At 44.3% G+C, this 26744-nt stretch overlaps 1 protein-coding gene across 1 annotated transcript in view; it reads left to right on the top strand.

The window, feature by feature from the left end:
- TESPA1 (thymocyte expressed, positive selection associated 1) overlaps window positions 1-26744 on the top strand; it is a 106662-nt gene that overhangs the window by 14795 nt on the left and 65123 nt on the right. The gene's annotated exons all lie outside the window — the stretch shown is intronic.

Raw genomic sequence — 26744 nt, forward strand, 5'->3', positions numbered from 1 at the left:
GCTGATCCCTGTGTCCTTCTCCCTTCCTCCCTGGCCCTCTCCCATGCATACTGCAGCGTAGGGTCCGATTCCTGTTCCTTAAGAAAAGAAGGAAACTGCTCCAACAACTCCCCGGGCCTTTTAGGGAAGTCCTCTGTGTGCCTCATTCCTTCCAACATCTGCGCTCTCCCCCTACGCGCTAGTTTTTTTACCCTTCCTTCCCCCCGCGTCTTTCCGGGCCTCTCTAACACATCATCATGAAAGGGAAATATCTGTGCTAATGCCTTCCCTCTATCCTTCTGCTCCCTCTCCTGAGCCCTCGTAACCACCAACCCCTCCTTCTCCCTTAAACAGTGAGAAAAGCAGGCCAATCTCTTCCTAAAATAAGATCCTGAGGAAGACAGGGTAAGATAGCCACCCAGACCCAGTGTCTACCCAAAGGCCCTATTATACTAACTCGCTGCAAAGGGTACTTAGTTACTTCTCCATGCACACACTGAATGCCTACATCTTGCCTCTTCTTGTTCAAACACCCTTTCCCCTTTCCTTTTATTCTCTCCCACAAACCCTGGGAGAGCATCGTTTGATCAGCTCCTGAATCTAACAAGCCAGTGACCTTGACCCCCAAGATCTCTACCGTCTGCTTAAGCTGCTCCGCCACTGAACCCTGAGAATAAGAGGTGAGCCCTAACTTCGAAGCACAGTCCCTTCTCAAGTGCCCCTTGCATCCACACCTATAACACACCCTCTCCTCAGTAGATGAAGGCTTAAACCCCAAGCTTAACTGCCTCCTTTCACCTAACTGACCTCCCTTTTCACCACAATGCTGGGACTCTAAGAAATTCTCCATACTCCTGACTGCTTCATCCAGGGTCCCACATCCCTTCCTTACTAGATCCACCCTAAGAGCATTAGACAAAGCTTCTAAAAATTGCTCCAATACTACATCCTGGAACACTTGATTAACGGATCTCTTCTCTGGTTCCAGCCACTTGCCCGCTAAATCTAAAAGTTTTTGCAGCAGTGCTCTAGGTGTCTCCCCCTCTGTCCACCTCCACTCCCGAAATCGCCTCCTATAAGTCTGACGATTTAGCCCATACCTATCCAGAATAGCTTCTTTCAGTTTTGCATAATTAGCTATTTCCAGGGTAGGGAGAGCCCGAAAAGCAGCCAGAGCCCTCCCAGATAGGGCTGGTGCCAAATGAATGGTCCATTGCTCTTGGGGCCAGCCGGCTGCCGTAGCCACCCTTTCAAACGCTCCCAAGTAATCCTCAATATTGTCCGAGTCAGTTAGCTTACCCCAAGGCAGCCAGTTTACCCCAGGAAGAACAGTAGTCCCCGCTCCTTCCTCCACATGGATGGGCCTCAAGTTCAATCCTGCTCCCTGCAGTCCGCCTCCACTACGCAGCAATTCTTGAAATAAATCCAAAAGTGGCTGTTGCTGGGCTCGGGAAGCAGCTAACGACTCCTCCAAAAGTTGATGAGCCATTTCCTGCTGCTTCTGAAATTGGTGTGTCATAAACGCAAACAGTTCTTTGGGATCCATCTTGTCCCCCGGCTCCACAGTATCTGAGGGGAAACAAAAAAAAACAGCCACCCAAGTGCGGACTTTCACAAAACTCTTATTCTAATTCACAGGCACTGTGCCTCCCCGTTTATTATATCCTCCCTCGCCTCCTCCCTAGGTACCCTTTACCTGGGTAGGCGAGTAATGCGCCTTTGTCAGCGTTGGCCCCCTCGACGGGCTTCAGGAATCTCCCGGACACCACCACTTCGTTCTGGTTACTCGATGGGTCAGGTCTGGCACTCCCTCGGCCTTCCAGAGGCCTCTCCTCCTCCACGTGAAGGTTCACTGTAATCCCACTTCTGACACCATATGTCAGCCGCTCCTCCCGGCCGTGTAATTGTTTCTCTCACTTATCCGTGCTGTCTGCTTCCGACTCCACACTCGTCCGTGCAGTTCGCGCTCACTGCCACACAGTTCCGCTAGCACGGCGATGCCACACAGTTCAGCTGGCCGGTCTTTTAAACAAAGTTCAGCTAGTTAGACTTTAAACACAGTTCTGCTAGCCAGGCTTCAAACACAGCTCGGCTAGCCCAGCCTTCCCACAAAGTTCAGCTAGTCAGGCTTTAAACACAGTTCTGCTAGCCAGGCTTCAAACACAGCTCGGCTAGCCCAGCCTTCCCACAAAGTTCAGCTAGTCAGGCTTTAAACACAGTTCTGCTAGCCAGGCTTCAAACACAGCTCGGCTAGCCAGACTTCCCACAAAGTTCAGCTAGTCAGGCTTTAAACACAGTTCTGCTAGCCAGGCTTCAAACACAGCTCGGCTAGCCAGGCTTCAAACACAGCTCGGCTAGCCAGACTTCCCACAAAGTTCAGCTAGTCAGGCTTTAAACACAGTTCTGCTAGCCAGGCTTCAAACACAGCTCGGCTAGCCAGACTTCCCACAAAGTTCAGCTAGTCAGGCTTTAAACACAGTTCCGCTAGCCCGGCTTCCAACACAGCTCGGCTAGCCCAGCCTTCCCACAAAGTTCAGCTAGTCAGGCTTTAAACACAGTTCTGCTAGCCAGGCTTCCCAACAACGCCCTCTTCAGCAAGGCCTCAAAACCGTTCAGCTTAGCTAGGCTTTTTTCCCCAGCACAGCTTAGCCAGGCATTTAAAAATCCACCACCCTCACTTGTCAACACTTTACCTCTTGACAACCACCCGCCGGATCTCTCCTGACTATTACTCTTTTCTGATACTTTTGGGCTCCTCTAGAAGTCACTCTTCTTCTCCAGCCACTTCCTCTCCCACCTCCATTTCCTCTTCCACACCTTCTCCTCCTACCTGCTCCAACTCCTCCCATTCCATCCCCCCATTCTCCACCCCCTCCCTCAGGTGTTCCACCCTCTCCTCAGCTGATTCCATCTCCCAATCAGCCCCCTCTCCTTTCCTCTCATGTGGCTCAGGTACTCGTTTGTCCTCCTCTCTCCTATTCTTCCAGGCAGTCTGAAATCTGTGTTCTCTACGCTCCTGCCTCTGCCCCTCCCGCAATGCATTCTGGGATCTGTAGTTTTTCCACTCTGGCTTTTCTCTCTTCCCCCCTGCATTTTGGGCTCTGTGGCTTCTCTGATTCTCACAATATATATATATATAGGGTTACCATATGGCTCCAGGAAAAGGTGACAGGAGAGATGGATGAGGTTGGGAAGAGGACAAGGGGTACACTTGGGGATGCTGAACTCAGAACGTATTACCAGGTCTGTAAAAAAAGAAAACAAAACATGGACACAACTGGCCAGGCTGTCTTTAAGTGTAGAACACAGCGGGTGTTGCACACAGGGAGAAATGCTATAGTAAGTAATACAAGGCCCATCTGTCTTTCTTCCTCCCCAACCCCAACTCATCTCCACAGTTAACCGCCCTCCTCCCAGCCTATCTATACCACACTCATGCTATGCATTCCAGTCCACCCTGGCCCAACTAAAAACCCCACATTTTCCCCATCCCAGCCAGTCCTCAGCTACTCTTCTACATTTTCTTCTCCCAGACCATCCCCACTTCTTTCTCAAACCTTCCCTGCCTTAATTCCTTCTTCCTCCTTTCATCTTCTTATTTTGTTTTCCCTCACTTCTTTCTCTTAATGTATAGCTTGACTTTTGTTTAGAGTAGGGTGCTTAACACTCTCCATACCTGCGCCATTCCCCCATCCTAAACTTCTATACTTTCTGCTTCCTCTTGACCTGCCCTGCCCCCTACTAATTTCTCTCCCACACCCCAGTCAGTGCCTCTACTCTGCAGGCTCATCCATCCTTCATCCCTCCTTCTCAGATTCATCTTATGTCTCCAACAAGCCAATCAGCTGAAACAAGGCCCTTGTAGGGCTGAATTTTAGAACATAAGCTGTGGCATTTCAAAAAATATGTATATTTAGCGCTGCTATAGGTATAGTCAGAAATGCTAAATAAGTGTTTTGGGGGCTGACTGCCACTGCCTCTATCTCTTTAGGCCTGCTGTTCAGTACGCCTAAGTTAAGTTAAACATATTAACTATCTGTGCAGAGGGTAATTATAACAGGGCACCAAGGTTAAGAGACCAACTAGGCATTAATCAAGGTGCTATTTGCTAAAGACATGCACCTAGGCATCTTTTTACAATATTAACATAAATTTGGCAGAAACCATGCCTTCAGAGCAAGATCTCTAAGGGAATGATAGAGAGAGTAGATGACATGGATGTGCAGACTGCATAGGCCATATGGTCTTTATCTGCTTTCATTTTTCTACGTAAATGGTAGAATGAGAGAATCAAGGCCCTTAAAGGAAATAGCCCTGAGTACCTGAAGAATAGGATGATCCTCTACACACCACCAAGGACACTAAGGTCTTCTCAAGGACTATCACTAACCACACCCTCTCCAAAAGACATTACACGATGTGATAGCTGCAAGCGAGCCTTCTCCGGAGTAGCCCCCACACTCTGGAATGCACTGCCTGAAAGCCTCCGCTCAACACAAGACTATCTCTACTTCAGAAAGCAGGTGAAAGCTTGGATCTTCAACCAGGTCTTTAATGGAAGAAGTAATTAACTTTTTAGTCTCACTCACACACACAAGGAGTGACACGGGCTACACATACTGCAGCAGGCCATGTTTATCCACTCCTACTCTAGCTGAGATAATATTTAACCATCTCTTTGACCTCATGTGCAACTTTCTTTAAATTATTCACCTTACTTTCTAACTCTTCTTACTCTCTTACTTATCTTTATGTTCCATCTTTGCTTTACCCTTCACTATCAATTAAAATGTTCTATTACGTATTGTGTTGACATTGTAAGTAGTATACTATCCGCCGTAGTTTCGAAAGAGAAAGACACCCATATTTCGACTCAAATCGGGAGATGGGCGTCTTTCTCCCGTGGGCACCCGAATAGGTATAATTGAAAGCCGATTTTGGGTGTCTTCAACTGCAATCTGTCACGGAAACGGCCAAAGTTGATGGAGGCGTGTCAGAGGTGTGGTGAAGGCGGGACTGGGGCGTGTTTATCGGCTGAGGAGAGATGGGCACCCTCGGCTGATAATCGAAAAAAGAAAGGCGTTTTTAGCACGAATTTGGGTCACTTTTTTTTTTTACCCTTTTTTTCACGAACAAGTCCCAAAAAAGTGCCCTAAATGACCAGATGACCACTCCTGACTCCCCCAGTGGTCACTAACTCCCTCCCACCCAAAAAAAATAACTTTAAAAGCTTTTTTTTCCAGTCTGTATGCCAGCCTCAAATGTCATACCGAGCTCCATCACAGCAGTATGCAGGTCCCTGGAGCAGTTGTTAGTGGGTGCAGTGGACTTCAGCCAGGTGGACCCAGGCCTATCCCCCCCTACCTGTTACACTTGTGGTGGTAAATGGGAGCGTTCCAAACCGCCCCCAAAACCCACTGTACCCACATCTAGGTGCCCCCCCTTCAGCCATAAGTGCTATGGTAATGGTGTAGAATTGTAGGGAGTGGGTTTGGGGGGGGGGGGGATTGGGGGCTCAGCACCCAAGGGAAGGAAGCTATGGACTTCAGAGGTAGTTAACATTTTTTTTAATTGTTACAAGTGCCCCCTAGGGTGCCCGGTTGGTGTCCTGGCATGTGAGGGGGACCAGTGCCATGGATTTGTTCGTTTTTGAGCTGGGTGCCTTTGGTTTCCATTATTGCTGAAAAACGATACCGCCCAGCTCAAACCCGCACAAATCCGATGCATTTGGCTGGCGCAAACCGTATTATCGGAAAAAAGATGGACGCTCATTTTTTTCAAAAATATGGTTTTTCCCGCCCCTTCACGTACCCGTTCTCGGAGATAGACGCCCATGGAGATGGGCGTTCGCGTTCGATTATGCCCCTCTATGTCATACTTTGTATTGTTTGAATATTTTTACTGCTGTAATTGCCTATTGCTCATGTTTGATCTTTTATTACCAGTGCTTTTTTTGTGCCGGTACCCACCTGCCCGCCCTCAGCTCCACAACTTTCCGTTCTGCCCCCTGCAAATCTTCTATTTACCAAAGTTGCAGCACGAACCAGCGGCAGTGAAAACAGCAAGCAGGTAGGTTCGCCTCCTCATCACTTCCCTGCCCTCTCAGCGTCCTGCCTTCGTCACTTCCCTGCCCTCTCAGCGTCTCGCCCTCGCGGAAAGGAAATTACATCAGAGGAAGACGGGACGCTGAAAGGGCAGGGAAGTGATGAAGGCAGGACGCTGACAGGGCAGGGAAGTGACAAGGAGGCGAGCCTGCCTGCTTGCTGTTTTCGCTTCCGCTGGTTCATGCTGCGACTTCGGTTAATAGAAGATTTGCAGGGGGCAGAATGGAAAGTCGGGGAGCTGAGGGTGGGCATGTGGGAATGGGGTTGGAATGATCTTGGGGGCAGGTGGAGGCTGGGGCGAGTCACTGGACATGGAAGGGAAGGGGAGGATAGGGGGGGAGAAGAGAATTGCTGGACATGGAGGGGAGGGCAGAGAATCAGTGAACATGGATGGGAGGGAAGGATAGGGACAAAGGAGAATCTCTGGACATGGAAGGGAGGGCAGGGGAGAGAGGAGAATCGCTGGACATGGATGAGAGGGAAGGATAGGGGCAAAGGAGAATTGCTGGACATGGATAGGAGGAGAGGGCAGAGGAGAATCCTGGACATGGATGGGATGGGAGGGCAGGGGAGAGAGGAGAATCGCTGGACATGGATGGAGGGGAGGGAAGTCAGGAAGGAGATGCATATGGATGGAGGGTAGGGGAGAGAGGAGAATGCTGGACATAGATGGAGTGGGGATCAGGGAAGAGAAATGTTGGAGGGAAGGAAAGACAGAGGAAGGAGATGCACATGGATGGTGGGGAGGGGAGAGAGTTGAAATGCTGGACATGGATGGAGAGGAGGAAAGAGAGAGGAAGTGAGATGAACATGGATGGAGGGGAGGGGAGAGGAGAGGAGAAATGCTATACATGGATGGAGGGGAGGGAAGACAGAGGAGGAGATGCACATGAATTTAGGGGAGATGAGAAATTCTGGACACAGATGGAGGGGAGAGAGTTGAAATGCTGGACATGGATGGAGGGGAGGGAAGAGAGAGGAAGTGAGATGAGCATGGATGGAGGAGAGGGAAAGAGAGGAAGTGAGATGAACATGGATGGAGGGGAGGAGAGAGGAGAAATGCTGGACATGGATGGATGAGAGGAAGGACAGGAGATGCATATGGATGGAGGGGAGGGAAGAATAGGAAGTAGATACATACTGACGGAGATGAGGGAAAGGGAAAAGAGGAGAAAAACTGCACATGGATGGAGAAAATAGGCAAAAACTGGATCCACTCTATACCTCCTCCAGTCAAGTCCGTGGAGGACCCAGCTTTTACCTATGGATGTAGAGCAAGAAATAAAGAAGAAAGGAGGAAAGTAAAGAAATAAATGGAAAGGAATCCCTGGAAACGGAGTTAAGGGAACAGCTAGAGAGCAGGAGAATTAGAGACTGGGACTGACATGATCAGAAAAACAGAGTCACCAGACAACAAAGGTAGAAAAAATCATTTTATTTTCATTTTAGTGTTTGGAATATGTCCATTTTGAGAATTTATATCTGCTGTCTTATTTTGCACTGGGTATACTGAAGCTGTAACATCTTACAGAAATTATTTATAATGAAAAAAATCAAGTTATTTTTTTTCTCCTATACTGGTATAATATTTTCATTGATGCCTGTTTATATGTGCCATGGTTAAGGGGTGTGGCTAACATGGGCGTGGTGATCATAGGGGCGGAGCCATAGGTGGTGGCCTTCCCACAATGAGTGCCGGTACCTTTTTTCCTACAAAAAAAGCACTGATTATTACTGTACACCACCTTGAGTGAATTCCTTCAAAAATAAATCTTAATAAATAAATTATTGATTCAAGTGGAGACTGAAAGGAGTACTTGAGGCAATGATTTAATTGCAACCATTTATAATATTGATGTGTGGATAAGTTGAAAAGGAATGTAGTTCTTCAAAGGAAACTATAAACAACATCAGAGGTAATCTCCTATAGAATTTACTCAATATCTAGGAAATTAGGAGATTCTGAACATAAAGCATAGGTACGTCCCAGCAAAATATTCAATCTTAAGAAAAGATATTATATATAAAAGAGGAAAGGCCTCGAGAAGCCCCCGCATAAGTTTTAACTTCATCATCGGCCGAAAACCTCTTAAAGCTCTTTAATTCTTTTAGATTTCTTAAATCTTGATTCTCTTAGATCTTAAATCTTGAGCTCTATATTGTTCTTATCAGTTCAAAATCCAGGTTACTTAGCTTGTCTGCTATTCTCTGTTGTGCGGGTCCTTCATACACCTCGATAGCCGACCACGGCCAAAAATGGCCGCTCTTGAAAGCCGGCTACGTCAGACGCCCTGTTTTCACAGAGGCCAATCAGCGTTTAGATTCGACGGGGATGACTCCTAACACCGCTTGCATAAGGTTGAGCCTACTGATGTGCCAAAAATACTTCTAAGTGCAAAAATTCATAAAGGTATTCATCAGAGGTTATTAGAAAAAACAGATTCTATTGACACCAAAGTACTTAAAAGAAATGGCACCATTCTATTCTCCCACTGAGACCTGTGGGAGCCAGCGAATTTAATCGGAATATCCAGCGCTGTTCACTTTGGACAAGTATATGTTTCCTGTTACCTCCAAACCGATTCCAGGATGTTTCTATGTGTTGTAACACAAAACATTTAAGTTGTGTAAAGGTATGGTTCAATGACTCACAATGACAGGCTAAGATCTAAGAGAATCAAGATTTAAGAGATCTAAAAGAATTAAAGAGCTTTAAGAGGTTTTCGGCCGATGATGAAGAAGTCCAGCCCCCCGAAGTTAAAACTTATGCTGGGGGCTTCTTGAGGCCTTTCCTCTTTTATATATAATATCTTTTCTTAAGATTGAATATTTTGCTGGGACGTACCTATGCTTTATGTTCAGAATCTCCTAATTTCCTAGTTCTTCAAAGGAAAGTCATCGATTCTCTTTTATTAATTGACCTATAGACCAAATACCCAACTTTTGCCACGAAGACCAGTTTATCATGTAATTTTGTATTATAATGAGTGGATTGTTCCATATGAGGGCCATTGCGATAAACTGTAATGTTAAAAGGAATTGGCTCTCAATTCTAGAATAGCAGTTTTAGTGGACTTAGTAATAGAATCTTGATCTATTGATTTGAGATTGTGCATAAAAGGGATAAGACTAAGACTATAATGAATCTTTCTTGTTCAAACTGTAACCATAATGATAAATCTGTGGATGCATCCTTGATCCACTATCTTGATAACTATCTTGATCCTTGATGCAGCCAAAACATCAAATGATAATCATACAGGCTAGGAAAATTGACACCTCCTTGCAATTTAGAGGCATTTAGTTTTTTGACAGCAATACGTGGGGTGTTTTTGTTCCACAAGTATGAAGTGAGTACAGACTCAATCTTTTTATAGGTTGTCAATGGTAATAAACAAGATAACATACTTACCTCCCCTGTTTACAATGCTACACGGCAATACCAACACAGTCCATTCAAAGTGAATGGGCTGTGTTAACATTACTGCACCGGCAGTTGCTATCGTGGCTTTGTAAACAGGGGGTTAGTATATAGTATTTTTTTGGTGCAATTACCATCTTTATAGATTCAAGGCACCCCCACCAGGATATTTTCAACGGAGACCAACATTCAGTCAGAGATTTCACCATGTCTATTATTTGTGTAGCATTATACATGATAGTGTCTTCCAGCATACGGCCAAACAGGACTCCCAAATACTTAATATCAAAGAATTCTTTAATAGAGCATTTAAACGCCAAGAATTGGACTTTTTAAGTTTGCAGATATGGGAAAAATTCAGAGTTATGACCTTATGGTCAGATATAACATTATTATGGATTTCCGTAGTGTCTAGAAAACTAGACAAAGTGATACTTACAAGGTGGAGAAAAAAAGGTATAACCCCTATCATTCAGATATAAAAGTCTCCAAGGATCTACTAATTTCAACTGATAGATGATCTCTTGTAATCTATGCCAAGATTTAGTTCTTTTGTAAGACACTGCAGAGTACCTGTCCAGGTCCGGATTTAAAATTAAATTAAAATCTCACCCCCAAAATCGCAGGTATGGAACCATCATTGGTCATAGTATCAGCTATTTCATCAAAGATTGTGGGATCATTTATATTAGGACAATATATAAATTGATAATAAGCATGTGAGTGTTATTAACTTCCCAGCAAACCTTAATCCATTGTCCATGTGTATCACTGGAGTGGGAAAGAATTTAACTAGTCCCTTATTTTCTTATTCCTGTTATTGTATCTTATCTGTCTAAATGTTTTATCTTTGCTTACACCCTATGCTGTCTATTAAAATGTTTTATTGTGTATTGTGTTGGCATTGTAATATAGTATACTATCAGGCTCATTTTCGAAAGAGAAGGACGCCCATCTTTCGACACAAATCGGAAGATGGGCGTCCTTCTCACAGGGTCGTCCAAATCGGTATAATCGAAAGCTGATTTTCGACGTCCCCAACTGCTTTCCGTCACAGGGACGACCAAAGTTCAAGGGGGTGTATCGGAGGTGTAGAGAAGGCGGGACTTGGGCGTGCCTAACACATGGACGTCCTCAACCCATAATGGAAAAAATGGTGTCCCTGACGAGCACTTGGATGACTTTACCTTGTCCTGTTTGTCTTATGACCAAGGCACAAAAAGGTGTCCGAAATGACCAGATGACCACTGGAGAGATTCAGGGATGATCTCTCCTTACTCCCCCAGTGGTCACTAACCCCCTCCCATCTTCAAAAAACATCTTTAAAAATAGTTTTTGCAAGCCTCTATGCCAGCCTCAGATGTCATACTTAGCTCCATCACAGTAGTATGCAGGTCCCTGGAGCAGTTTTAGTGGGTGCAGTGCACTTCAGGCAGGCGGACCCAGGCCCATCCTCCTCCCTAACTGTTACGTTAGTGGAGGACACAGCGAGCCCTCTAAAACCCACCAGAAACCCACTGTACCCACATCTGGGTGCCCCCTTCACCCATAAGGGCTATGGTAGTGGTGTACAGTTGTGGGTAGTGGGTTTTAGGGGGGGTTGGGGGGGGGCTCAGCAGACAAGGTAAGGGAGCTAAGTTCCTGGGAGCATTTTATGAAGTCCACTGCACTGCCCCCTAGCGTGCCCGGTTGGTGTCCTGACATGTCAGGGAGGCCAGGGCACTACAAATGCTGGCTCCTCCCATCACCAAAGGGCTTGCATTTGGTTGTTTCTGAGATGGGCATCCTTGGTTTTCATTATCGCCGAAAATCAGAAATGACCACGTCTAGGGACGACCATCTCTAAGGATGACCTAAATTTCAAGATTTGGGCATCCCCACCCATATTATCAAAACGGAAGATGGATGTCCATCTTGTTTCGATAATATGGGTTTCCCCGCCCCTCCATCGGGACATTTTGAGAGGACGTCCTCAACAAAACTTGGGCGTCCCTTTCGATTATGCCCATCCACGCCTTACTTTGTATTGTTGTTTGAATATTTTTACTGTTGTAATTGTCCATTGCTTATGTTTGACTTATTCTTGCTGTACACCGCCTTGAGTGAATCCCTTCAAAAAGGCAATAAATAAATAAAAATGATATCTGATCTTTTCTTTATTAATAACACCACACTATTTTTCCCCCTTTGCAGGAGAAAATAAGAGGGTCTTTTACTAAAGATTAGCTCGAGTTATCTGCAGCAGGGCCCATTTTATTTCTATGGGCCCTGCTGCAGATAACTCAATCTAATCTTTAGATCGAGTTGTCTTTAGTAAAAGACCCCCTAACACAGAATGAGCCCAGTTAACAACTAAGTTCAATTACTCACTGGTGGCGGCGGAATATAAACTGATTGTCTCACTGTGGTCAGCTGAGTTTAATAACAAGGAGATCTCTGGAGGCAGAGAGAAGGCATCATTCAATCACCACCCACGTTAGAGTACCAAGGAAGGAGAAACAGTTTCCTGTGGTTTCCTGCACATAAAGCTTTATTTTTAGACATATTCTTGCTCATAATAGCACAAGTGCACACGTATCAACCTGTTTATCTAAGCTATTTTCCAGCCTGTGTTGTAGACTGAGTAGACAGTTGGGACTAGTTAGTTTGCAAGGTGAGAAGACATTTGCTTATTAAGATCATCCTCCTTCGGATTACCTGCATTTGAGAGATTTCTTGCAGTGACATTAAGAAAGGCAAAACTTTCCTGCAGTTCTGCATTCAATTATATTCCACAGGGATAAACTTCCCGCCTGAGCCCGAGTCGTGTAGGGCATAAATATGCAGTGCATTTTTTCTAGCAAAAAAAGGTGCCGGTACTCAAATGCCAGGCCACCCTTCAGGGGTGGAGTGATCACTGAGGGACTTGACCCACAATAGCCAGACCCCCTGCAACCAGTCACAGAATCTATGACAAGGCAGATTTGGTGTGTAGAGCCTGAGCTCTTTCATTAAAACTTGGGGTCCATGGGTCAATTTTAGCAGACACTGGAAAAGGTGTTGGTACTCAGTACCCCCAAGTACCCCCTCAAAAAATGCCCTGTAAATATGTGATTGCTTAGGGCTCAATATAAGGTTAATATGGCCAGGTGCCTGCCTGTGGGGAGAAGGAACACCACCACTCAGGGGTTGGGGGAAGAGATGAAGGAGCAGCAAGAACTATAGCTTCTAAGTTATCCTGCTCCTGGAGGGAGACTTCTTGGCCAGTCCCGTTTTGAACTTAAATCCCAAAATAATAGGGTGTATGTAGTTCCTGTTTCTACCCATTGAAATCACTGCTGCAGGTTCATTGATTAGTTGTTTGAACTGTGCTGTGTTGTATATCCTGCTTGTCTTTCAAACAATTGATCATTGAACCACACAAGTGGAAGAGGACAGGCATCTCTGGCTAAAGGAGCAACTGGGTTAAGGACACAGGGTTGCGGACCATCACTACCAGGACATGACTGGGAATGGGGAGGCCCATCAGTATTTTTTCTGGGATGTCCACCCTCTACCTCCTTCTTCCCCCACCCCCTATTCTCCAGCTTCTCTCCCCCCTGCCTTCTTCTCCCAGCAAATGCTCCCTACTTCCTTCCCCCTCCCAGTAAAGTGGTAAAGTCCACTTTTAAAGATAATAAATAGAAATAAATCAAAACATAGAAAAGAAAATAAGATGATACCTTTCTTATTGGACTAACTTAATATACTTTTTGAAACCTTCGAAAGCTAATCAAAAGATGTATTAAGTTAGCCCAATAAAAAGGTATAATCATATTTTCTTTTCTTTTGTTTTGATTTATTTCCATTTATAACCTTCCTCCTCCCACAAACCATGAACCTCTTCCTCCTTCAACCCTTCCTAGTCAAGAGGTACTAAAGTGTCTATTGGAGTGGCCTAGTGGTTAGGGTGGTGGACTTTGGTCCTGGGGAACTGAGGAAGTGAGTTCAATTCCCACTTCAGGCACAGGCAGCTCCTTCTGACTCTGGGCAAGTTACTTAACGCTCCATGTAAGTCACATTGAGCCTGCTGTGAGTGGGAAAGCGCAGGGTACAAATGTAACAAAAAATTATTAATAAAGCTCTCTTCTTAGCCTAGTGGTTAGTGCAGTGGACTTTGAACCTGGGGAACTGAGTTCAATTCCCACTGCAGCTCCTTGTGACTCTGGGCAAGTCACTTAATCCTCCATTGCCCCTGGTACAAAATAAGTACCTGAATATGTGTAAACCACTTTGAATGTAGTTGCAAAAACCTCAGAAAGGCAGTATGTCAAGTCCCTTTCCCTTCTAGTACGATGTCTAAGTTTCTTGCTTTTTTACAAGGGTGAGAGAGGAATGTCCCAGGTGATGACAACTTAAGTCCCCAAAATTTTGTCAGGATCATGATTCTGGTTGTTTTTTGATGTAGCCAGAGCCAAAACTAGATTTTTCTACATCCCGGTAGATATTCTGAATTTCAGGCCTCTCCCCTCCCACCACCACCATCACCACCTTTTATTTTAAATTTGAACCTGCTTTAGTCATAAGAGTTGGGGAGGGCTGCCTGGAGCAGTGATTCTCCTTAGAATCTTTTGAGGCTAAATGAAGTTTCAGTCAAGGTGGGAATGGTGAGACCAGCAGACCAATGGAGTCTCTAGAACAAAAGTATGTGGCAATGGGTGGTGGTAGGGGGAAGGGAAAAACGGAATCCCATCAAAGCACCCCCCCCCCCCCAAAACACATATTCATACCTTTAAATTAGCAAGAAAGGACAATATTAGAAAAGTCCAAAGGGCCTTCTATGCATAAAGAACCTCCCAGCCAGTATCATTCATCCAGTAGAACCACCAGTATAACTGGTAGCATCATTCAACTACTTCTATATGGGAATGAAGCCTGACTTCTACACAGGATTAGAATGAGGATTAGAGTAAGTCTCAATATAAAATCTGTAACATACAGTACACTTAGCTATGGTGCTAGGATATTTCCCCTTATAACTCATCATATAAAAAAACATTTCAAATTGTGTTGTCATCTAGGGAACAGTAACACTCTTTCCACCGCCAGACACTTTACAAATAAAACAAAACCCTGCATAAACTCATAATGAACCTTTACAGTGAACTTATCATAACAGCACTAACTCCCAGGACTAATACTAGGTATTAAAGGACAGCACTATAAATATTATACCAGGCCCAGAGCACCAGTAGACCTACTACTGGAAAAATAGAAAAAGCAGGACTTCTATTGATCCTTAAACCCAGATAAGTGTTATCCCTCGTTCTCCTCTCCAGTCCTCAATCTCCTTCAGTCCACTGTCTCTTTCTTTCTCAACTTTCTACATCACTTCATCATCCACTCCCTAGTCCTCCGTCACCATTCCCTGTATTTGTTCCCTCCCAAATCATCATTTACTTTCCTCTGAATGTCATTCTTGCACCAGTCCCAGCTCCTTCCTGGTTATGCAACCCCTCCTGGGCTCCAACCCCTTTCTTCTCTTACCTTCAGCCAACTCCATTGCCCCCTTTCACCTCTTCTCTAAGCCTGTTTCCACAGTGTTCACCCAGACTTCCACAGTTCCTTGTCACTTTACACTCTCTCAATCCCTTACTAACCCCTCCCGATCCTTCATTCCATACATCTACCTCTACCTCCAGACATTCTTTCCCTCATCCCCTTCTTACAACAGTAAAGGCTCTTTTCCCCTCATACTCAATCACTTCTGATCCTCTTGTCTCTTCGTGATCCCTCCCTTTATTTTTCACCCTGTGAAAACCCAACCGGTTGTGGGATCAGCAGGTTGTATTTAGGAAACCCAGCATTAAATGTTTTCTCTCACTTTTGCACTTTTGTTCTATGGGAATAATGTTTAGTACAGAGGGCCTGTGTGTTTTCAAGTTTCATTGTAAGACTAATAACGTCAGAAGGGGTGGGGGGCGCTGTCGGGTCGGTGCGGGGGGCCCGATGCGGAGGGGGGCGGGAGCGGCGGCGGGGATGGAGGGGATGGAGGTTGTTTCGCGCGACGTTCCTTTCCAGGCGGCGTCCGACAATTCGACTCCGTTTCCCTCTCTGTTCCGCCCTCTGACGTCATGATGTCTTGACGCGAGGGCGGGACGGAGAGGGAAGTCTATACTGTGCATTTGCAAGTGAGTGGGAGGGGAAGTATAGGGGCCTTATTAGAGCCAATAGTTAGGGTGTAGGGTTTTGCCTTTTTGAGTTAATTAAAGACTAGTGTAGTAGGTATCTGGAGGTGTTTAGATTGTAAGCTCCTTTGAGCAGGGACTGTCCTTCTATGTTAAATTGTACAGCACTGCGTAACCCTAGTAGCGCTTTAGAAATGTCAAGTAGTAGTAGTAGAAGGGACTGGGAGATTCCAGGATAGCATTGGACTTGCTATTTGAGTATATGTTTTATTTAAATAAGTCATTCATAAGGTATCTAACCAAGATAAAATTTAGGTGAATAGTTTAGACAGAGGCTTTTGCAGTATTAAGTACTTTTAAGTAGTATCATGTCTAATAGTTTTACCCAATATTAAATAATAATTATTCAAGGCACTCCTTTCCCTTTGCACTTGTACCTTTTCTCTCTACAGACATTCTGTCACTCTTTGTACTAGTTCCCTTCCTCCTTCCAGACTCTGCTCCCTCTTCTACCTCTCCCTTTGTCTGGATACTCTTCACTCTTCTTGCTCACTTGTTCCACACATTTTACCACTTTTAACCCATCCCTCCAGAACATAATTATTCCCTTATCACTCTCTCTCTCTCTCTCTCTCTAAAGAGGTTCTTCTCTCTTTCTCACCCCCTTCCTCTCTCTAAATGTTATCCCATACACACACACACACACACCTTTTCCAAGACTATCTTCTTCTCACCCTCCCAGGATGAGCAGGTCACAATGAAATTACCCATACTGGATCCCCTCCCACTGCACATCCCTACTTGCCAGCAATAAATTAAATGTGTCTTGTGCTACAAGACCAAACCTCACAGCTCTTATGAGTTTAGCCCCAAGGGGGGAGGTAGGAAATGACAATTAAACACAATGCCTACTGCTGGCCTGTAGGGCTGTACAGTGAGAGGGGGATCAAGTGCCGGTAATCTTATGGCAGCCTATTCAGCCTGGGAGGATAGAGAACCAGGGAATTTGAATTTAGCTCAAGCCCTTTCAGTAGTAGTTCAAGGCAAGTTATATTCAGGTATTTCTGCCCCTGGCGGGCTCACAATCGGTTTGTATCTGAGGCAATGGAGAGCCAAGATCACAAGGTGCAGCTATGGGATTTGAACCCTGGCTTCTCTGGTTCTCAGCATGCTATGCCTCCACTCCAATGAAAGAAGGAAGTAAAGAGAAAGAGTGTTCCCTGACACCCCCTTGCTGGATGACACTTGAGGCAGACACCCCATTTGCCACTCATTAGTCCTGGCTCTGGATTCAGCAATGTCATCCAATGGATGAGACATGCTACCTTATTGTTCCATTGTTATAGTAGGCCTTATGATGCCAGCATGTCACAACCAGTGACAATATGTGGTAAAGGCGGTTAGCTTGGCGGGGCTTAAAAAAGGTCTGGACAGCTTCCTAAAGGAAAAGTCCATAGACCATTATTAAATTGACTTGGGGAAAATACACTGCTTATTTCTGGGATAAGCAGCATAAAATGTATTGAACTTTTTCAGGATCTTGCCAGGTATTTGTGACCTGAATTGGCCACTGTTGGAAATAGGATGCTGGGCTTGATGGACCTTTGGTCTGTCCCAGTGTGGCAATACTTATGAACTTATAACTAGGTCTAGTTCAGCATTACCAAATCCACATTTCTCTGATTTAGCATTTTTTGTTAAGCTGGCTCTGAACCATCTTCTTTGTAGTCTGCTGTCCAGTTCTGTAGCCAGTCACGTTTAGGTTTAATTTCTCCTCTCCTTGACCATTCTTATGCCAGGTGTTAATCTACTTGTGGTTTCTGAAGTAGCTCTATATTTCCCTCCATATTTGTCTTTTAGTCACTATTGTTTGTTGCTTCTTTCTCCTCATTATTAGTAGTTCTCACTCATTCATTAGGCTCATATTCAAGGATGGAACCAGCTGTGACCATTCATATTTCTGCACTTTTTGAATATTTGGATCCGGTGATGCTATTAAGTATACCTGAAGGCAGTGACGGATCTGGGCCCCCAGGCAATAAGAGGTCCCTGACTCCCCTGCCCCTGGGTCCTACATCCCCTCTCTCCCAGAAGCAACAGCTTTCTCCCCCTTCCCCTCCAGATGCAATATCTCTCCCTCTCATTCTTCCTCCCTCCCCTCAATGCACCATCTCTGCTCCCTCTGCAACTCCATCATTTCTGCCTCCTCCCTTCGCTCCCCAGGTCCAACATCTCCCCCTCTCTCCTTTCTGTCCCTGGATCTGGCTCTCACTCCTCGCACTTACCTCAAAAGTCCCTTTCTCCGTACAGGGCTCTAGCTGTCTTCTGCTGACTGTAAACTCTCTGCCATGGCCCACCCTTGCGGAAGCTGGAAGTTTACATCAGAATGGGATGGGCCATGGCAAAGAGGTTCCAGTCAGTGGCAGACAGCCAGGGCTCAGTATAGAGAAAGGTAAATGGGGGAAAGGGGGAAACAGGGGAAGTGCCGGACCCGGGGATGGAGGGGAGAGAGATGTCGCACATGTGAAGTGGTGGTGTCAGACATGTGGGGAGAGAGATGTCAGACATGTGAAGTGGTGGTGTCAGACATGTGGGGAGAGAAATGTCAGACATGTGAAGTGGTGGTGTCAGACATGTGGGGAGAGAGATGTCAGACATGTAACCCCCCCCCCCCCCCAACTGCACTGGGCCCTTGGGCATTTCCCATTTGCCCAAATGGTCAGATCTCTCCTGCCTGGAGGCCTGTGATACTGTATTTCTGTAAAATCTATGTCACCTTCAGTTCTTGGGATGTACAAACTCGGTACACACTGGTTTGAACACAGAGGCTGGTGGGGCGGAGGAGTTTTCTTTTGATATTTCAAGATATTTATGAGGCCATTCTGAGTCTAGTGCTTTATGAGAGTATGGGGATTGAAAACTAGTAACTTATTCTGTGATTTTAAAGCACTTTTCATTGTCAATTTCTGCCTTCTGCAGTACTATTTAATGGTCTTTTTCTCCTGGTAATTTGTGCTGGATTGTTGTAACTTCTTCTCTGATGCATTTATATTTCTTCCTCCTCACGTTTTTGCAATGCAGTCTTCAGCCAGAGAGATGTTTTCAGTTTTGCTTAGTTTTCCATTAAACAAGGTTGCCTTAGCACAATTTTCTAGGTCAAAAACCATCCTGATATTGCCTCAGAAAGCCTTCACTGCTGAGAGGTGTTACACTAAATGATGATTACAGAAACTGTAAATATTCAAATCATCCACAAATAGCAGGGACAGTGCAGTCTGAGCATCATTAGTGTTTCTGGGGTTAAAGCTAAATCCATAGCCCAATGAGTTAATAAGAGTTTTCAGTGAATTTAGTGCCAAACAGAACAAGAGTGGTGACAGGAAATCTCCTGGCAGGAATGACAAATTGTTCCTGTAGCCTGCTACATTTTCATAGTGAACTTGATGTGCTGGATCAATACAGGTTTCACTCTGTACATTTCAAAGGGCCCAGGATCGTGTTTGGAATGCTGCCTTTTCAGAGTCTTGTCTGTGCAGATTTGCTATTGGGTCTTAGTGTGCTTGCGTAGGCTTTTGTATTATTTCTTAATGTAGCCAGCAGTAAAGGATAGTGTGTGGTTGTTAGGTAATACCAAAACTAGAATATTCATTTAAACTTTAATATTCATATTGACTCATACATATTCATTGTGACTCGAGGGTCACAATGAATATGTATGAGATTTATTTGCATGTACAGCTTCCATTGTATGCAAACAGATTTCATGCATATTCATTGTGGAAATCTTGAAAACCCAACTGGGTTGTGGCCGTCGAGGACTGTGGTTGCCCACCCCTGTGTTAGAGAAAGATGTCCACTTTTTACGGAATTAGTTTTGGAGAGGATTGGTTGTGGTCAGTGCTTGGTAAGCAAAATTTTGGATGGGAGCTTTATGGGGTCTGAGCCCTCATTCTTTTAAGAATCTAGCAGTTCCTCTATCTACCACACACAGGCTGTCTGTTGCTTCTCTCACCTGCTTGGTTCTCTCTTCACACCCAGTGATCCAATCCTACCTGACAACAGGGTCCATGGTGTGACAGGCCTGGAGCTTCTCTAACCCACACTTCTTGACACTAACATGTCTCTAACCTGGATCACAGACATTTAACCCATATTTTGAACCACACAGAGCACTGCTTAGGTCAAACATGTGCTGTGAACTGTGTGGACAGGAATGGTGCTGGTGGTGGGTTAGAGAAGCACTTGTCCTGCTATGCCACCAGCAGCCTTCTTTGGCTTTCAGCTGGGATTGGGCACCAGAGGGAGGGGGCACAAGAGACTGGAGGTGATGGGTAGAGAGAGGTTGCAAATGCAAGCATTAGTCTCTGGGTACCAGAGAAGGTACACCACTGGATAAGGCATTTCAGTGTCTAACAGGCTTAAATAAAGTACCAGAACATATAATTTCCATAGACTAAAAGGTTTAGTGACAAGGAGTCATACAGGTAAAAGAAGGAAAGCTTTAAAAGAATTTGAGAAAATAATTTGTCATTGAAAGGGTGATGGACACCCAGAGCATATTTCCAGCAGATCCTATAGGAGCCAACTCAGTAGCACAATTCAAGTAAAAGTAACCTCTCATATGTAAGTTGTAGATAACTTATGGGGGCTGCCACATACAGGATGGTTTCTTGGCAGACTAAGTAGGGTGGTTTGCCATTGCCTTCCCCTCCCCCATCCAAGATGGGTACTCATTTATCGACAGAAAGTGGATAGATGGCTACCTGACAGAAATCCCAGTATGGGATTTGAACTCAGGTTGTGGCCTCATGATGGAATCAGTAGGTTGCTTGTCTACTCTACCCACAACCTGAGTAGACAAGCAACCTACTGATTCCACCATGAGGCCTTGATTCAAGTGCATATATAATAAACACCAAGGGGGCCTTTTACTAAGCCACAGTAGCGTTTTTAGCTCATGGTAGAAATCAGCTGGTGGTAAACACCGAGACGCTCATTATATTCTCTGTGTTTACTGCCAGCTAATTTCTACCATGAGCTAAAAACAGTACCGCAGCTTAGTGGGGATCGAAGTGGCAGAGGGAAGAAGAAGACCACAATTAAGGTATAATAATCAGAGCAAGTAATGGCTCACCTACGTATGTAACCAGTGACCAGTGGCCTATTGGTTGCATGTAATCATCATTATCTATTACTATCAGCATTCAGGATATGCACTACTTTGAGTTTTAGACCTTTAACAAAGAGAACACTATTTCCCAAGCATTCTACCACCTTGCTAACCTTGGGAACATCATTCCCACATGATCTACATCAAAATGACTACTACAATAGATAATTGTGGGATAATATTTGAAACTGAGTTTGAATAGGTAGGACCCTACATTTAAAAGGTGGGTCACATTTTGATCATACAGACCCATAGCCAATATGACCCAGCCAAAACGTTTGTGTCCCATTCGACCTGCTGACCCCTTGCTTGCTCTGGTAATAATACAGAAGAAACAAACCTAGTTGAATGGAAAGGAAGTTCTGGAACTAGGGAGTCATAATCTGAAGTGAAGTCCCAAAAATGCAGGCTCAAATGCATCATTAAATAATTTTTTCATGTGAAGGATGGTGCATGCCTGGAGTGCTTTGCCAAAGGAGGTAATAGACACCAAATGGGAACAAAATTAATAGAAGCAAGGGATAAACACAGAGGATCCCTACTGGAAAGAGAAGGGAAGTGAAGCACTGGGGTAACCTGCACTGAACAGCAGTTAGAAGCCAAAGAAACAATGACATAACTGCATTTTGCTTCTAACACAGTATTGTTTATCATATATCATTTATTAGATTTGCTGTTTTCTGGTAAAATAGGTCAAAGCAGTTTACATAGTATGAGATAACCTATACAGAAGAGCAGTTACAACACTAAACACTTTTAAAGATTGAATGAAACACATGAAGGAAGGGGAAAGTAGTGGAAAAGTTGTTCTTGAGAAGACTGGATGAGCCATTTTGTTCTTTATCTGCCACCATTTACTTTGGAACTTTAGACCTGTGACAGCACAATAGGCAGGTACAAGTGGACAGAGTGGGTGGACCTAATTGTTCTATCAACATCTTTTATGTTTCCTTCTATGAGAAAGTGCAGAGTGAACTGTTAGAGATAATATGCAGTGAAAGAGCACAGTTACTGCAATGCGCTTCACTAGGGGGGCGGAAGAGGAGAGGGAGGAAGGTACTTTCTGCTGTTTCAGTACAGAGCGCTAAATTATGTAGTACAATATTTCAGTGAAACACCATGCATAATGTAACTCTAACATGATGCCTTGAGCTACCAATGCAGGTCATGAGGCATCTCTACCTGAGTGTGAGACTACTTAGCCATGGAAATCAAGCTCTTTGTTATTTCAAAGACACATTACATGGTCCAGCTGGGGACACTCAGAAGTGAAATGACAGTGCTAGTAATGTCCCATTGAGAAATGAGCTCCCACTGAAAAGGCAGAATCAGTTTGTATCATTGCCTCATGTCTCTAACATGCCAGCTGCTGGCTGTTGGAATGCCCCCTTCAATGGCGAGGGAGGAATTTTCCACTGACCTTCCTCACACCTGGCCAGAATTTTGCATTTTGTACCTTGTGATTTTCCATTCAAGGGACAAAGATGATGTCTTAAAATGCAGCGTGACTGCACAACACCCAGTGAGTTCATATAAAAAAGACCCACCAATAGTCACTGGAGAACAGAGTTGCTTGCCTCCATTTTGTTTCTTGACTGAAGTTTTGTACAGAGCTCTTGAGAATATGTAGGACAAGGATGGGCTACATCAGGACTCAGGAGGCGGGGAGGATGTTGATGTAAATAGGTTACATACTTGTCAGCACGTGTTTCTACTGCTGAACTGAATTCTTATCAGAAGGAAGGTAAAGCACATTGAGAGAACTCATGTGAATGTGAGTGATCTTAGCTATGTTTGTGCTTTATATTAAGTCAGTGTTTAATCTGTGTCTTGCTTAAGCTTGAGGGCATTCATGAGAGCAACCTTTCAGTGTCTTTGCATAGGAAGGGAACTCATGGGAGGGAAGGGCTTGGAGCCCTTGAAGACAGTAGCAATATCAAATCTGGCCCTTGAGCATTCCAGCAGAACCCTACTAGCTTCTGCTAGAGCACAAACCATCCCCTTCCAAGCTTTCTCTCTCTCCCTTCAACTCTTACAGTGGCACAGATAGAGCACACTCTTTTTCAGAACAGGCTGTACAGGGGTATGAAACATAGCAGGGGAGGGCTTGCTCTAAGTCCCCAAATCACAAAGAAGCAAACTAGACAATTCTGAGCTTTAGTTGTGGGCATTTTGCTGCATCTATTTTGTAGCATAACCTTCTTTATTAACAAAATTGTAGCATTATATAATTTCTTTTTCTTAGTTCTATGCAGTTTATGGTCCTCAAGCTCCAAACAGTAACACTCATAAAGCCAATTTATTGTGAATTTAATACCAGCTTAATCTCAAACTAACCAAAGATTCTACCTGGAAATTTTCTAGAGTCACAGTCCAGAAAAGAGTGCAAAAAGGATCCCATTTTTGTTTTACATTTCACACATAAATTTATCTTAGCAACTAAGGCAGAGCTTCTTGAAAGCACCTTCTTGAAAACTCCCCCCTGCTCTTAGTGCCAATTCTATAACAGCTTAAGGGCAATACAACTTCCAGGAGTTGTAATTGATTGCTTTTGGTTTATCCTATGCCACAGTATGTGAGATTTAAGGCTTTATGTTCTCATTCTTTTTATGTTTTCAGCAGTTCAATTATGGAACAATTTAACAACGGAATTACGTTTAATGAGATGTTATTATTCTTTTCCCAAAATTCTGAAAACTCATTTGTTTACTGAGTTTAGTAAGATATGATGTTTGTTTCAGCTAACTAGTTATGATTTTTTGACTGATTTTTTTATTGCATCTTATCTGTTTCTGTAATTTCTGATGCCTGTATCAGAATTTGTTTTTTACTTATTGTACTCTCGCCTAGAATCTCAAATTGAGGGAGTTGGCGAGTGATAAGTCTTTTATAGCATAACATAACATAACATAATATTATGGAATACTAGTGCTAAGCTGCATTGACATGCCACATGTCAGGCATGTCTACAGGTCAATAGCTAGCATAAATGGACACACCTAAGTGCATCGTGCAAGACGCACAGTCGATAGTATTCTATAAGTTGTGCACATCGCTTGATGAAATGCCCATGACATACCATGTTCAATTCATGTGTATGTCCTCCTGACAATTGCACACTACACAATTAAGATGCACTGTTTATAAAATAGCACCTAGCACTTATGCATGTAATTGCCAATTACTGGTGCCAATCACACGCATAAGCTCGTCTATAAACCAGGTGCACTATTGGTATCTACATTTAGGTCAACTGTAAAGGGAGCAAACTTTAATCAAAATACAATAAATCAGAAAAAGTCTGTAAATTCTATGCACTGGGTGGGTTTGCAGATAAAATATACTTGTTTACAAAACATCTGACCTCAAAGCTCCAATAACATCATTGGCCAACCAGACCAGGAAAAAAGAACGGGCAGTATAAAACGTTGATGAAGCTTTCAATTCCAAAAAATTCCCAGTCTCCAGCACTACTGCTTAGCCACTTACCTTGAAATTGTATAAATGGCGTTTAAAACTGTGCATACAAATTTAGATGCACACCAAGTTTGTGTGTGCAATTTTATTGAGTCAATTAGCACCTATAATTGAGTGCTAATAATCAATTATTGGCACTAATTGGTCTTAATTGAGATTGCTCCTAACCGCAACTCATTTGCCCTCCTCCTCCCTGTTCCTCTTTACCCTGTAATTTCCATTGCCCTTAATGTCTTGTCTGTCCGTTTTACCTAGATTGTAAGCTCCTTGAGCAGGGACTGTTTCTCTATGTCAAGTGTTCAGCGCTGCGTGCGTCTGATAGCGCTATATAAATGCTATTAGTAGTAGTAGTAGTATTTACACGTGGTTTTTTTTTAGTCACGTAGATCCAGCCATACATTTTTTGTGCAGCTCCGGAAAGGGGGCGCAGCCATGGGAGGGTCATGGGTGGATCAGGGGCATTCCTGGAATTTATGCACATTGTTATAGAATTAAGGGGCTCTGTGCCTAATTTAGACCTGAACATTTACACCAGAGCTTACTTGGTGTAAATTCTCACCTCTAAAGTTAGGCACTAAGGACCTATTCTATTTATGGTGCCTAAAAAATTGTCACCGATCGAAAACATGCTTAGGTGTATTCTATAAACTGTGCCTAAAGTTAGGCATAGTTTACAGCAGGGGCGTAGCTACGTGGGGCCATGGGGGCCTGTGCCCCCATAGATTTGGCCCTGGATCCCCCCTGCCGCCGACCCACCTGACCCCCCCTCCCGCTGCCAACCCGCCATCGTCGTCTGCTACCTTTGCTGGTGGGGGGGACCCCAACCCCCGCCAACCGAGGTCCTCTTCTTCCTTCCTTCTGTTTCTGAGTCTGACATCCTGCACATTGTACGTGCAGGATGTCAGACTCACAGAAACAGAATGAAGCCCTGCAGATCGCAAGGCTTTGTTCTGTTTCTGTGAGTCTGACGTCCTGCATGTACAACGTGCAGGATGTCAGACTCAGAAACAGAACGAAGGAAGGACCTCGGCTGGCGGGGGTTGGGGTCCCCCGCCAGCAAAGGTAGACGACGGCGATGGTGGGGGAGGGATGGTGGCGGGAAGGGGGGGTCAAGTGGGTCATCGGCAGGGAGGGTCAAAGTTGTTGTTGGTGGTGGTGGTGGCAGGGGGGGTCGGCAATGGCGGGGGGGTCAGCAGCACCGGGGGGGGGGCTAAAATGTGTCCCCTCACCTTGGGCTCTGGACCCCCCTCCCGCCGAAGTCTGGCTACGCCCCTAGTTTACAGAATATGCCTAAGCCCATCCATGTGGCTAGAATTTAGGTGCAGCAAACTACGTCAATGAAAATGCCTAACTTTAGATGCAGAGCAAGTTATTCTGTTATACTGTGCGTAAATTTTAGGAATGCCCATGACCTGCCCATGCTCCTCCCAAAGCCACGCCTCCTTTTGGAATCTACATGGTAGAATTTATGCAGACTATGTTAAAGAATATGATTAGCGAGTAGTGCATAAAAATTCTAATTAGTGCCAATTAGTACTGATAATTGCTTGTTAACATCCAATCATCGCCCCGTTAATTGACTTGATAACCAATTGGGTTGTGTGCACAAATCAGAATACGCCCAGATTTGTTAACGCAACTCTAGTCACACTACATAAAATCTGGGGATAAACGTATTCTATAAACAGGACCTTTCAGCGCCATTTATAGAATAGTGCTTAGCATGTTTTTTTCAGCTATTTAGAGACATTAGAACCATTGCTATGGACGTTAGGACTATAGATACAGATAAATGTTTGAGTTTTTTGTACACATAGCTTTTTGGTTTTTTGGAACTGCCTTTCCTCTGCACTAAGTGGCAAAGCAGTAGAGACCAGGTTTTTAAGAACAGAAAGCGTCTTCTCTGTTTGGAGTTTATTTTACTTCCTATCCTTTTTTCCTGGTCTAGTTATTGGAGACTCCTTTGAGGGTTTAAACAAATGTTGTCTAGTTATTTATCCGGAATTTTGAGACCAGATGTTTTGTAAGTAAGTATATCTTATCTGCAAACCCATCTAGTGCATAGAATTTACAGACTTTTTTTGATTTGTTGTACCTACATTTAGGTACCAGCTTATAGAACTGCCTTTATTGTTGTTACCAAAAGGAGGCATTTAATAGGCAAAGGCAGAGTGTGAAACTATTGCATGACTATGTGAAAAGATAGAAATAATGTAAATCGTTGCTACCGAGAACATGAAACAGTAGAGGCCTGCACATATTAGACCTGTAGGCTCTTCATTGTTTTATTGTGCCATAAATGTAAAGAATAGAGTATAATAAACTGGAAGAAAATTGCATAACGGGATAGAGCATATGCCCCTGAATGTACTGTTTTTCTCATCTATTACCAAGGTGTATTATTTGCCTACAGCGTGGAGAATTACACCTCAGCCCCAGCAAGTTTA

Source organism: Microcaecilia unicolor, chromosome 3 (genome assembly GCF_901765095.1).
Source record: "Microcaecilia unicolor chromosome 3, aMicUni1.1, whole genome shotgun sequence".
NCBI lineage: Eukaryota > Metazoa > Chordata > Amphibia > Gymnophiona > Siphonopidae > Microcaecilia > Microcaecilia unicolor.